Below are 12,848 nucleotides of genomic sequence, written 5' to 3' on the forward strand. Positions count from 1 at the left end.
CGGCATGCCTCCTACAAGCTAGGAAATGAACCTAGTATTTTTTCATCGGATATTGCTCATGTTGTTGTCGAATATTGTTCATGACATTCTCCTCTTTTTCGCGCACTCTCAAGTACCCGAAAATCCCACAGGTCATGATCTATTCGGACTGTAAGCGTATGATCATGCCTCACGGCAGGCTACCCAAAAGTTTGGAATACACATTATTATTATATAATATTATAAATTGTTTCGCTAAATTTTCCCCCATGAAGATGGGCAGTGTTAATAGAAAATTCGATGACAGCAACGGAACCTCTAGTGCTGTCATTGTGTTAAAAATTGATCGAGAACAAGGTCGTTCAAAATGGGTGAAAATATACCTCTGAAGGCAGTATCTTGCAAAGAGTCACAGTAAAAACGCTCAAAATTAGCTGGTATCGAAGCCACTTAAAAATTGGTGAGGCGAAGATAAAGAGCCTTGTCGTAGTAACAACCTACGGCACATGTAAGGCTGCCTTCAATTGGTGGAGAAATGCACGTGGTCTGCTTCATTATATTTGATGAATCCGGAGTAATGATGAATTTTAAGCATAGCCTTGTCTTGGTTGAGTGCAGTAGATGTTATCCTGACATACCTGAACCTGTCACACATGGGATGAAATGTGCTTATTTGCTTTGGGGCGCTTTTCTTGCTTGAATGCGGCTTTCGAGCTACAAAACCCGAAATGATGAACATGAGAGCATCAAGTAGACAAAAATTGCACACTTAGAGCCCGCGCATTAGTTCCGTAAATGTCCTAAAACTCTCTGGGAAACTTTTTCATCAACGAACAAGCTTCATCGACGCCGAATGCGCTGGCATGAAAAAGACGATGGACTAGTTAGGAGAAATTCGCGAGAAAGTTTAAATCTACAGGGTGGAGTAATACAAAGAGCCGTGTATTCGATGGAAAGAAGGGATTCTGGACATTAACTAGCTTCTCAGCAATTGTGGCGCAAAGACAGAGAGCTGTCAGTGGATTGGCCGGATGATTGGCCGGCGCATGGCGCACCCCCTTGTATTTTGGAGGTTGTTTTGCCTAGAACCTCTTCATTATTTCGCAGCAAATTGAGTACATTGGGTGCAGGGACAAACGAGAGACCATATATATATGAGAACCTGGTCTGCATTGATATTGGGCCATGCTGGCCACCACCAGGCAGATTTCGAATGTGCTCGTTAACTCAAAGCAAGTGCCTGGATATGCGGGTGCATGAGGTGTTTTGAGTAACGCGGAATAATTCTGAGAACTATTGTCACAACCAAGGTAGCTCGCTTTGCTTTTTACTTGCTATAGCCACACAGTCGGCAATACACAATCCAGCACACCCCGACAAGATATTTCCCTGGTCGTAAGCGTGGCTTCATAGGCGAAGGGCTCAAGCACAAACAGAGAAGGGTCTATTGTCTCACAGAACACTTGAAAGCACATCCGCGCAGTTGACTCGCCAGTCATTTCTACTCTAAATTGACCGCCGTCGCGTTTAGACGCATTGCTCTGGCTCGGGTTATGTCCGCTACCGCTCACATATGCACCTCAGCCTAACAGTCCAGCTGTACCCTCTTCTTCTGTACACTCACACAGGAGGCTAATTTCTCACCCCCGATGCCTAATGATTACAAGATGCTAGGTTTACACAACCAACTGAACCCTCTTAATCCTTACGTCACACAAAAAATGACTTACCTCAGACTTCGTGGTGGTGGAGGAAATTTCTCGGAGGGGAGGCGTACTACACAGCCTTGACTCCTTCCAGTGGCAAAGGAGATCGCGGTATCCTCCCAGAGGCTTTTTACTTCCAGAATTACTGTGCCACCAACTTCGCAATGCTGCGACTTAACACACATTAGGCAGCATTGGTAAAAGTTTCATTTCATGACTCTGAGGCAGTATATCAGCTAAGGCCTGAGGGTGCAAATAAACGGGCTCCCATCATTTTCATCTGGGCATCTGGGTCTCCTCAACCTTGTCCTTCTCACTGCACAATGGAACATCGGCCCAAAAGGCATTCGCCATTTTACGGATGATCCGTCACACCTTCGGCCGTATTACTCGCATGGACTTCCAAATACTCTATGGTGCCTACGTCAGACCGCTCCTGGAATACGCCGACCAAGTTGTCTACTCAGGACGCACGAAAACTGCACCCTCATTGAGCGTGTCCAGCGAGCCGCTACGAGAATGTTTGCCGGCCTCAAATCCGTGGACTACGGAACGCGTCTCGCGATGCTTGATATCTTTCCCCTGGAGTACCGTCGCCTCCGAGGGGACCTAATTCTTACTTATGCCCTGTTTGAACAAAGCTTGGCAAACAGGTTTTTAGCGTTCACCCAGCAAACACATGGAGTGGACATAGTAAGAAGATTTTCGAACTCGAAGCGCACGTTCATTAGACAAAATGTTTTCTCATTTCGGGTAGTAGGCGCGTGGAATGACCTTCCTCCAACGGTTGTTCACGCTCCTTCTAGAACCCAGTTTAAAGCACTATTAGACACTTGTTTGTGCGATTCCTCGCGCTAGCAAGCATACTGCCCCGAGCTGAAAACATAAAGAGCAGTGCTACACCCTTTTTTCACTTGTGCCTTTTGGGTGAACGACAGCCACTGACCGACAGGAACAAAATCGATCCGGGAAACTTGGGCGATGGCCTCGATCCCGCGCATCAATCAGTGAATGCGTGAATCCGTCGTTCCCATTCTTCGCCGAACTACGGCGGCAGGTTTTTATCCTTTTAGGCAATCCGTATACGATTTTAAAGTTTTGTGATATCGAAATGGAGGATTTCACTGTCTCAAGTCACGCTGTACACGCCGCCAGCCCTGAATTCTAGACAGCTAATTCCCAGTGGTGGCATTCACATCGTTTAGATAACACTATTCTTTCCTCTGGCTAACCGGCTGGCTAGCTCATGCAATCCAATGGGATGGGTCATCAGTGGAATTCATCTAGGCTCCATTCTTCCTAAATGACTCCGTCAGAAATTTCAGCATAGCCTTTAATGCTTACTCTGTGCTCTAAACAATTGGATTTCCCTGTTGATATACCGGTTGAAAACAACGTTTTTGGCAAATGCATTCAATCTTTTACCGTACGATCCGCACAAGATCTTGAAAACCGTTGAGCGGTCCAGGATCCTAATCTTGCTTGCGTTCAGCTACCAATGCAACCCAATAATTTCAAGAATTCAGTGACCGCACCTTGGCCTCGAAGTCAGCTTTTGTAATGAATCAGTGTTGAGCACAAGGACATTAAAATTTTATAGCGATTCTTTCAGCGTTCTTTGATGAGGTTGTAAGGCTCCGTCTTGCAGACGGCCAAATTGTCCAAGTACCCTGAAGCGGCCGTTAAGTTTTGTACGTAGTATGCCAGGTCGGACTTTTCCCCATGAACCCTCGAAACATCTTGTATACATTCCTCCGGCACTCATCAATGCTACATACTGACCGTGATAGTACACCACTCAAATGTCGATCACCACACGTATATGGGAGTGAGGTTCATTTAGCATCTTTGCCTTTCGGTGGTGATAACCCTCGCTACCCTAAGCATTGAGGAGGTGAACCACCTCATTTGCCCCACATCATTACCCTCTACTCAAATTTTATACAACCCCCACTAGAATATGGCAGTTTTGTATGGCCTCACTTCAGGAGATTGACGAAACATGCTTCAAAATTTTCATCTCACTGCAATTACTAGCGTTCCTTCTGTTTATACAGTACGACGTCTGTACAAATGAGAAATTTCGAAGTTGTCCTCCCGCCGAAAGCCATTCATCGTTCTATGATGCACCCGCTTCAGAAGCTGTGACGAACTCCCAACTCTATCCCAAGGCACCGTCTTAGCCATGGTGAACAGCTATTACGAAACAAATACTTAATAATAATGATAATAATAATGTATACTCCCAACTTGTGGGTGGCATATCGTCTGGCATGATCATGCGTTTATAGTCAGGCTGGGGTATGACAGGGTGATATGCGAGTAGTGGGGATTGCGTGAAAAGGGGACAATGTCATAAACACTGGAAAGTACTCGATTAAATAATAGTAATAATGTTTCTTTTGCTACTTGTAGGGAACAATGGGCGTGAGGTCCAACTAATTCAAAGACTCAGTCGGCTGATATGAACTAAATTTTTGGACAGCACTGAGACGGACGTCAAATTTGAGATGATTCGGTTGGGGTATGCAATTCACTGAGCAGCGATATTCATTTCAGCCTGGTAGAGGAACGAGCAAAAGTGTAGGTGGAGAGGATAATCCGAATTGGGAGAACATGGCAAGTTTGGTCTCAAAAATATGGTGCAATCAGAGAACAAGTTGACTCACTGGTTGCACTGTTGTAGGGAAGTCAAGTGCAGGGGGGTGGTTGGATGGAGACACAAAGGTGGTCGAATTCGAACGAGTAGTCCAACAGGTTGGAATGAATGTCATGGTGGAGGTTGGGGTCAATGAAACAAGTAGACAAGAGGGCCCGGTTGGGAGGAGGAATGGATCAGTTGCGGTTGTGCTATCAAACTGAGTACGGCAGTGCCGTGGCTCAGAAACCTCGCCATCACAACCAGTCCTGCCTGGAATGGGCATCCGGTCGAGTGTGACACATCTGTTTATTAAAGTTTCTGGGTGGGGATTGACCACTTCATTCAAAAAATTATTCCTTGTTGGGAGGACTACCTCCAAACAAACAAATCCATTTAACTAACTGTTCGTCTTGTATACTACAACCTTGTTTCTACATTTCAGCCTCTCACTGACATCCTATTGGAGTGTTAGTTCTTTTTATATTCCGAATTATATTCTGAATTAGTACCACGGAACGATCCACTTGTTTGCAGTATAACTTTCTCGAGGTTGTTTGTCTTCTCCGTTTCGGCGACCTAATGTGTCTAACTGATAGCACCTCAATGAGGACATGACATACCTGCTCCTCCTTTCGAGTCAAATAAGCTCAGCGTAAAACCGGAAGATTTCCCGTTGATACCCCGTACTATTTACCATCGTTACAATAGTTACTAGTAAGGGGCGCATGCCGTCCACCACCAACAAATTGCTCATGAAAACGAGCGAGTAAAATCTAGTCTTTCCTCTTACCAGGCCTGTTCAATTCGGAGTTTAGTAGCTACAATATACTGTAACAAAATGCGAGTTCCTAGATTCCTAACCAAGGAAGAACCTACTGAACTCATTGAGCGTATCGCGGGTTTCACTTGGTACAACGTGCAGGCATTATTTTGAGGCTAAAATATTATACTCAATTAACGACAGTGGGATAATAAGTCTCCTTATGATCCCCAGTGCTTGCGAAGAGCAAGCCAGTTTCGTCGCTGAGGGCCTCAATTTGTAACTGGGATCTACTCTTACAGCCCTCTCCTAATCGCTGTAATCAACGATACTCCGGCGAAAGCAAGTTTACCGTCCTTAATCTCCTTGTATAGTCCATTTTCTCAAACACAGTAAGCTTATGCGTCGTGTTTAATCACCTGAAGTACAGCAACAGTTGTATGAGACGTGTGCAGAGTTCAAGATAGCGCAGCACAGACCCTGGTGCATTGCAACGGATTGACCTCAGCCGACTTGAAATGACAACTTTATACTGCCTACAAATTTCCGTAACGACAAACTGTTTCCCAACTGCATTATTCTGGGGCTCCCTGTAGTTTTCCTAGTCCTTTCCCCACGTTCCGATCACAAGCCACTGTTTTCAGGGTTTAAAAAAATTAAATATGTATTGGCCGACGGATGTCATTCCGGTGAGGATAACAGGGAATAGCGTCAAGGTTTAAGCAAGAGAAGAGTTACACAACCGGATGTCAGTGGTGTGATACAGTCCGCAGGAGATGTGCAAACATTCTGAGTACCCGTGGGTCTGCCATGCTGCCTACCATCAGGCCTACTACGTCCAAGGTGACGAGGCTAACCGGGAGCTCAGTTGCAGAGACCTTCAGGTGTGTGGCAGTTCGGTGTTGAGTCTTAACAAGTTGGAATACCAAACTAGAACGGATTTACTTATGTATGCTCTATTTCATCCCGAACCTAATTTTCAGAGATAAAACCCGCTGGGTGCTAGAGGCAGTGATGACCACCAAGACGGCGATTGACGAGGAAGTCAGGGACAATTTTGCCCGGAGTCACTGATCAAACCACGTTCACATAGATGGTAAAATCAAACTTTTCAATCCGGTTCACTGTCATTGCGTGAGGATCGTTTGGATGATACTCGTAAAGTAGCCCTCAGGGAGATCTCTTGAGAACTGTGTGGATGGACCGCAAGCTACGAAAAGGCTTCCGCGTCCTCTGGGAAGCTGGTCTCAGTTATTTTTAAAGTTAACTACAGGAGAACGGAAGATGCGCTATTGCTTCGTAAAACGCATAGCTGCTGTAAATCAGCGATCTGCCAACATTGGCTACAAAGATAAGCCACCTTATTAGATCCCACCCGAAAAAAAGTGCTGTCCAAGTACACGGAGCATCGCCGCAGACATAAGCCATCGGGGTTCTCCTCGGGGAACATGGGAGGATAGTCTACCAGTGATACAACAGTGGCGTCCGAACTCTACGGAGAACACCGCAGGTCTGTATTCTGCCCCAGTGACCGAGTCATACCCAATCTTGTCAAGGCGCAACTACCAGCGGTCTTTAACCAAATTGCTCTACATAGAGGAGGATATTCGTCAATTCTTGCACAAGCTAAACCCGCTCTGCGCTTTGGGTCTATCCAGGGATACTGAAGGAAAGGTCGTTCACGCTGGCAAAGAATTTCCACCTGGTGATTCTACAGTCGCTCGGCGAAGACAAACTTTCATCTCTTTGCAAGGAATATATTATCACTCTAATCCACAAAACCGGGGGCTGACTATCGATCGGAATCTACAAGCTTACCGGCCTCACTAGCATACCATGCAAGATGATGGAACGCATTCTGAAGTTGGCCAGCCTGGATCGCCTTAGTACCAAGAACTTCATATCCAATGTTCAACTCGGATCCCTCCCAAACCGCTGCTGTTGTGTGGCGAACATGCTCATAGTTCCTGACAGCTGAACTCAGGAAAAGAACGGGGGACTGGTATTCTATGCAATATTTTCGACTTCTCAAAAGCATTTGATCGAGTTTCACATGGTCCGCTGCTCCAGAAACTCAAGTTTTAAGGGATTCAAGGGAAGATTCTACTCCGGATTAGGTCGTTCATATCAAACAGCACATTGCGAGTGAAGTATGGTCAACCAATCCTACACCACCGATGGTCTCTGTAGGATTTCCATATGGCTCGGTTTCGAGTCTGCCTACTGAATTTCCCTGAACGATGAAAAATGCGTTCGTGTGTCACTCGGAGGGAATTCAGCGAATGACTTTATCGTGCATGGTGAGAATTGACCGGAAGACATTGCGGGGATTGATACCATGAAGGATTTGGGTATTTGGCTCTCTTCAGTCATGTCCTTCTCACAGCACTATGAGAAATCTGCTCAAAAGGCAGTTGCCATTCTACGGATGATTCAGCGCACCTCCTTCCGTATTACTCGCATGGTCTCCCAAATACTCTGGGGCCTACGTCAGACCGCTCCTTGAATATGCCAACCAAGTTGTCTACTCTTCGCCCTGACTGAGCGCTTCCAGGGAGCCGCTAAGAAAATGATCGCCGGCCCCAAATCCGTGGGCTCGAAAGGCGTCTCGCAGTGCTAAACCTCTCTCCCCTGGATTATCGTCCACTCCGGGGAGACCTAATAATTGCACTTGCTCTGTGTGAACGAGGTTTGGACAACATTTTTTCCACTTCTGGATTAGCCAACACACGACAGGATATAGTAAGAAGGTTTTCATTCTCATAGCGCACAACTAAATACAGCGAAGCATTTTCTCATTTCGGATACTTGCTGTGTGGCATAACTTTCCTCCGATTGTTGTCCACGCTCCATCTAGTACACAGTTCAAAGCACCATTGGAAAATTCGTTATAGGCTAAGAACTTAAAGAGCAATGCTACACGATTTTTCGTTCACACTTTCCAGGTGAATGGTAGGCGCCGAACGACAAGACCAAAACCGACCGGGGAACTTAGGCGAAAGCCTCAATCCTGTGAATGTATATGCGAGTCTGTGAATCAAAGCCAGTGTCTAACGCTGCGGAAAAAGGAGCCTTCTTGAAGAGTTCGAGTCTTCGGCTCACCACTTCCCATGCAATGGCACTTCAACAGACGCGGTAGCTTGATGTGAATACCTTCTCTAATGGTACATATGGAGTGGTCATAAGGTTAGGTTACAGTCTTCTGATTGGTCCATGTCTCACCAAGCAGGGCATAGGTCCCTTTGGTCCGTAGCTAGTTCGCGACAAACCCGATTACTCCAATTGGTTTTCGGGTGTTTCGGGCCGTTCACCTCCAAACAAAGCGGTAAGACTACAAACAGCTACCACCATCCTCCCTTTCAAAGAGCGGTGACGAGCTCCCACCTGAGGCATAGGAACAGTGCTGTTTCATTCTCAGGTGAGAGCTGCACGCCACCACTCGTGCTACTTTTGATCAGTTTCGTAAATGGGTGAGCAAAAGAATCACACTCAGGAGTGAAAGGGTGGACAGCGACCAAAACTGTGGGGAAAGGAAGTACCCGACTTGCTCGAACACCTAAACGAACTGGAGACTTGTTACTTAGTGCTGTGTCGGAAGAGGTTGACAGTGTTCTATCCGAGTTTTACATTTCTTAGTACTTGCAGTCAACTACTAATAGCTCAAACGCCCGAATGCCGTTCAGAGATGGACTTCGTATTTTTGGTTAACGCATTTTTGAACAGTAAACTGTCTGGGTAGTCCTAGACAAGGGATATTTTAGTGTTTAGGGTGCGAACTTATCAACCTGAAAGTCCGTGGTTGTAACACAACCTCTGAATGTCGATTGCTCCCGTTTAGGCTTAGGAATCCTGGACGTATCTCAGCCTTCGTGCTTGCTTCGGACAGCGTAAAGAGTATACCGAAAGGCTGTTATGGCTGAAGGAGAAACAATCTGGGTGTTATCGGTGCCTTCCAAAGTTGGATCCGCGTAACCCCTTATGCATAGGTGGAAACGATGCAAGATATGGCTGGTAGTCAGTGTTAATGGTGTTCTATTGTCAGTTCATACCCAGAATATCTTAGTGAGTCTATTTACGTGTGGGCACCTCGGAATGACTCAGGTCGGCCAAGACTAGATTCCTTCCCCGTTCACTTTTACTCTTTTCTTCTCAATGGGGCTTTCGAATAAATAATGGTTGTACGGCAAAGAAGTATCAGTGTTTAACGTTGTTGTTATGTCGTCGCACTACGTCGACGAACTTCTGGCAAAATCAGTGTTTAACGTTGTTGTTATGTCGTCGCACTACGTCGACGAACTTCTGCGGACAGTAGGTAGTGCCATGCATAAGCGTTTAGTCGCGTGTGCGTCCTGCTGAGCGCGCTGTAACCGTTGTAAACCGAATGGAACGCCACCTGAGGGTGGACAGGAGCGAACAGTTCTAAGGCCGTGTGTATGCACAACCGGTTGAAACTCTTAGCCTATACAAAAGGTAGCCTGGGTCCCGCACCACCATTAGGATGCACGTAAGACACGGCTAGTTGGTGCTACCCAGCAGTCAGTTTCACCTGTATACGGGTGGTACCAATGTAGGCTTAACACCCCCGAATGTCCAGAGTGTTAAGGTGGGTCCTTTTCAGATATACATAAACTGTACAAGGTCCAATGCAGCTAAAGCTGAAAAACAATGTGACAATACAAGGATATGTTGGCAATGAAAAAAACCAGGCGCTTGAAGTTGCAAGCTACATAAGTTTCATATGGGTTTAGGTTACCCTGTATGGCAGTGAGATCTGTCTACCACACTGGTATTTATATATTCGCATATGCATGCGCTAACATGCCTAAGACAGTGCCACGGATCTGTGCCACGGTTGGGATTACGACAGACCGATGGCCTGTCTCACGGAGACGGTTGAGGCGTGAGTTCGTCCTCTGGCGCAATTGCAATTTACCACGACAGTAAACCAGTTCGAATCATCAATAGATCAAATTCTCACTGGATTTGTTAGGATGGTGCTGGGAGATTAGACTTGACACGCATATACCATGACAGTTTACAAAAAATCGGGTCAGACCGTCGGCAATCTACGCTGGGTGGGTGTCTGCCGAGTTCGATGGCAGGGATATCAGGCGCTTTTAAACTAATGCTTCTGTCGATTTCAGATGCAGGGTTGTTTTTGTCTTGTAATAGGTATGCGTAGTACAGTTATTTGGAATCCAAAACTACCTCCATACATCAGGTTGCCGTGCCTGCCCTCGCTGTCTGCTCGCCATCATCTTGAACAAGATTCCTGTTCCTATAAAACTGTTGCGTTGCATGCTCTCTCGGCGTCCCCACTGTTTTGTATATATATCGTCCGTGAACAACCAGATGCCATACTTGACTACGGGACTTTTATTGCAGCAAAAATTCTGGAATCAATGATTCTTGGTTTCCTTACGGTAGCACGCAAAACCCTGAACAGTTAGCATCTAACAGGATGTCCACCAGGTAGATGCTGTGTGAACCACATCTTCACACTCTTTTCCTTATCTTCAAGGGTGTATTTGGTTTTGTCATTTGGTTAGTGCTTCTGACTTCACTTGTTCAACAGGGGATACTCCAGAATTTTGTGAACTTAATCCAGTCCTTATATTCACATGATACCAAAAAGGATAATCGTTCAGCTGTAACACCCTTCCGGTGTTTAGATGCCGTGCCACCCGAAGAAAGCACGAGAACTAGGATATTTCCAGGTTGCCCAAGCCTAGACAGAGGAAGTCGAGAGGCAGAGGTCGGATTCGAATGGCGGACCTTCCGGTCAGTAAATTCGCGCTGTAACCACTGAGCCATCTCACCCTATATTCACATGCTTCTGGCTTTTTGGGGGTGTATGCAGAGTTCTCTATAATGTTCCTTCAAAGAGGTAATCATCGATGATATAATATCAATGTTCAACACTGACACTTTTCTGCCGTACAACCATGATTTATTTAGAATCCTTATTGAGAAGAAAAGATCAAAAATGGGTGGGAAGGGGCTTCGTCTTGGCCTTTCTCAACAATTCCGAGGTGCCCACACGTACAGACACTCACTCAGACACTGGATAAGAAAGGACAACAGAACACCGTTGACGCGGATTACCAGCCACATCTTACATCGTTTCCAGCCATGCACAAGAAGGACCACACAGACCTCATTCTGCAAGGCGAGTCACTTTGACAATGCAAAGGTATTTCTTAATCGATTCCATTGGGCGAGGTGGCCCAAATGGTCAGCGCGAATTTACTAACCGGAAGGTCCGTCCGTCGAATCCGACCTCCGCCATTCGACTTCCCCTGCCTAGGCTTGGGCAACCTGGCAGTATCCCAGCCCTCGTGCTTCCTTCGGGTGGCATGGCAGCTAGGCACCGAAAGGGTGCTGCAGCTGAACGCTTTCTTTGCTTTCTTTAATAGATTCCATTTCCCTCCAGGTTCAAGGTGGGCCACCTCTCTGCTAGTGCCACTGAAATCGGCACGGAAAACAGTTCTCTTCGGAAATCGATAGTTCGACATGCGCAGTGCATGGCCCAGCCAACGCAGCCTCTAGTGCTAGACACATTCTTCAATGGGAGTCTCCGTTGTACAACCGAACAATCGCTTTCTAATTACCTCGTTATGGATCCACCGACACTAACCGTACTAGCTGTGGTTCTGAGACAACAATGATGTTTGACAGGGATGTTCACTTTATTCCTTCTTGTTCGGCTTCGTCATTTGTGTACTAATAAGGGGGGCGTGTTAGGGTCTTCAAATTTCTGCTATTCAACTCGCTGCTGGTTAAAACTTTGTCAACCTGGAGTATGCAGGTGACACCCAGTACCATCTACGGTGGTTCGTCTGTGCTACGCATGTCAAAACACCGTCTGTTGCGACGGGTGTTGTTCTCCGTGCCTCCCTCAGAATTGCGCAAACCGCAAGGTGGACAACTGAGAAATGAAAGGGACTGTTGAGAGTTTAGTTTTTTTTCTGGTGAGGTCAACCTTCACAACGAGGCCTCTGACCCCCATACACTTGGCTGGAGACTGCAAGAAATGATGGATAATCGATATCGTTAACGTTCGTACTAGCAGTTTCTACACAGACTATCTGATTGGGATGTAGACATCTCAGAACGCATCTGGTAGGCCAGCACTAGGTCCGGTGTTTATCCACTCTCCCTTTTAACTTTAACTCTTTAAATATAGTTATATATATATATATAGTTAAATATAGTTAAATAAACTCTGTTCATACGAGAGTGAGGCTCACTGTTAACAGTGACATCGATATCCCTGATGTTCGGGTGACACTTGTGCACCTCACCTCAACCTCTTGAATTGGACACAGAGGAAGGTCCCTTTTGCGCCTCCTCAGGGACCCGTTGCAGCCTTGAACACGTCGGAAAGACATGGACTGTGTTTTATGCCGCTTCTAGCATGCCTGATGTTTTCCAGAGCAAGATTTTGCCATCTTCACTAACTGTCGTTTCTACAGCACAATCCACCTCTGTAAAACCAGCTCCAAACTGACCATCTCTCTTTTCGGACCTAACTCCACTTCTGTCCACCTCAAAACAATGGAGTCGCCTTACACCCTTAGTCTTTCCCCAACTTCAGTCTATCCTGCCTTTAAGCCGGGGGCGAGATGGCTCAAGTGGTCTGAGCGCGAATTTACTGACCGGAAGGTCCGTCGTTCGAACCCGACCTCTGCCTCTCGACTACCTCTGTCTAGGCTTGGGCAACCTGGCAGTATCCCAGCCCTCGTGCTTCCTTCGGGTGGCA

This window comes from Opisthorchis viverrini, assembly GCF_000715545.1.
Source record: "Opisthorchis viverrini unplaced genomic scaffold opera_v5_203, whole genome shotgun sequence".
NCBI lineage: Eukaryota > Metazoa > Platyhelminthes > Trematoda > Opisthorchiida > Opisthorchiidae > Opisthorchis > Opisthorchis viverrini.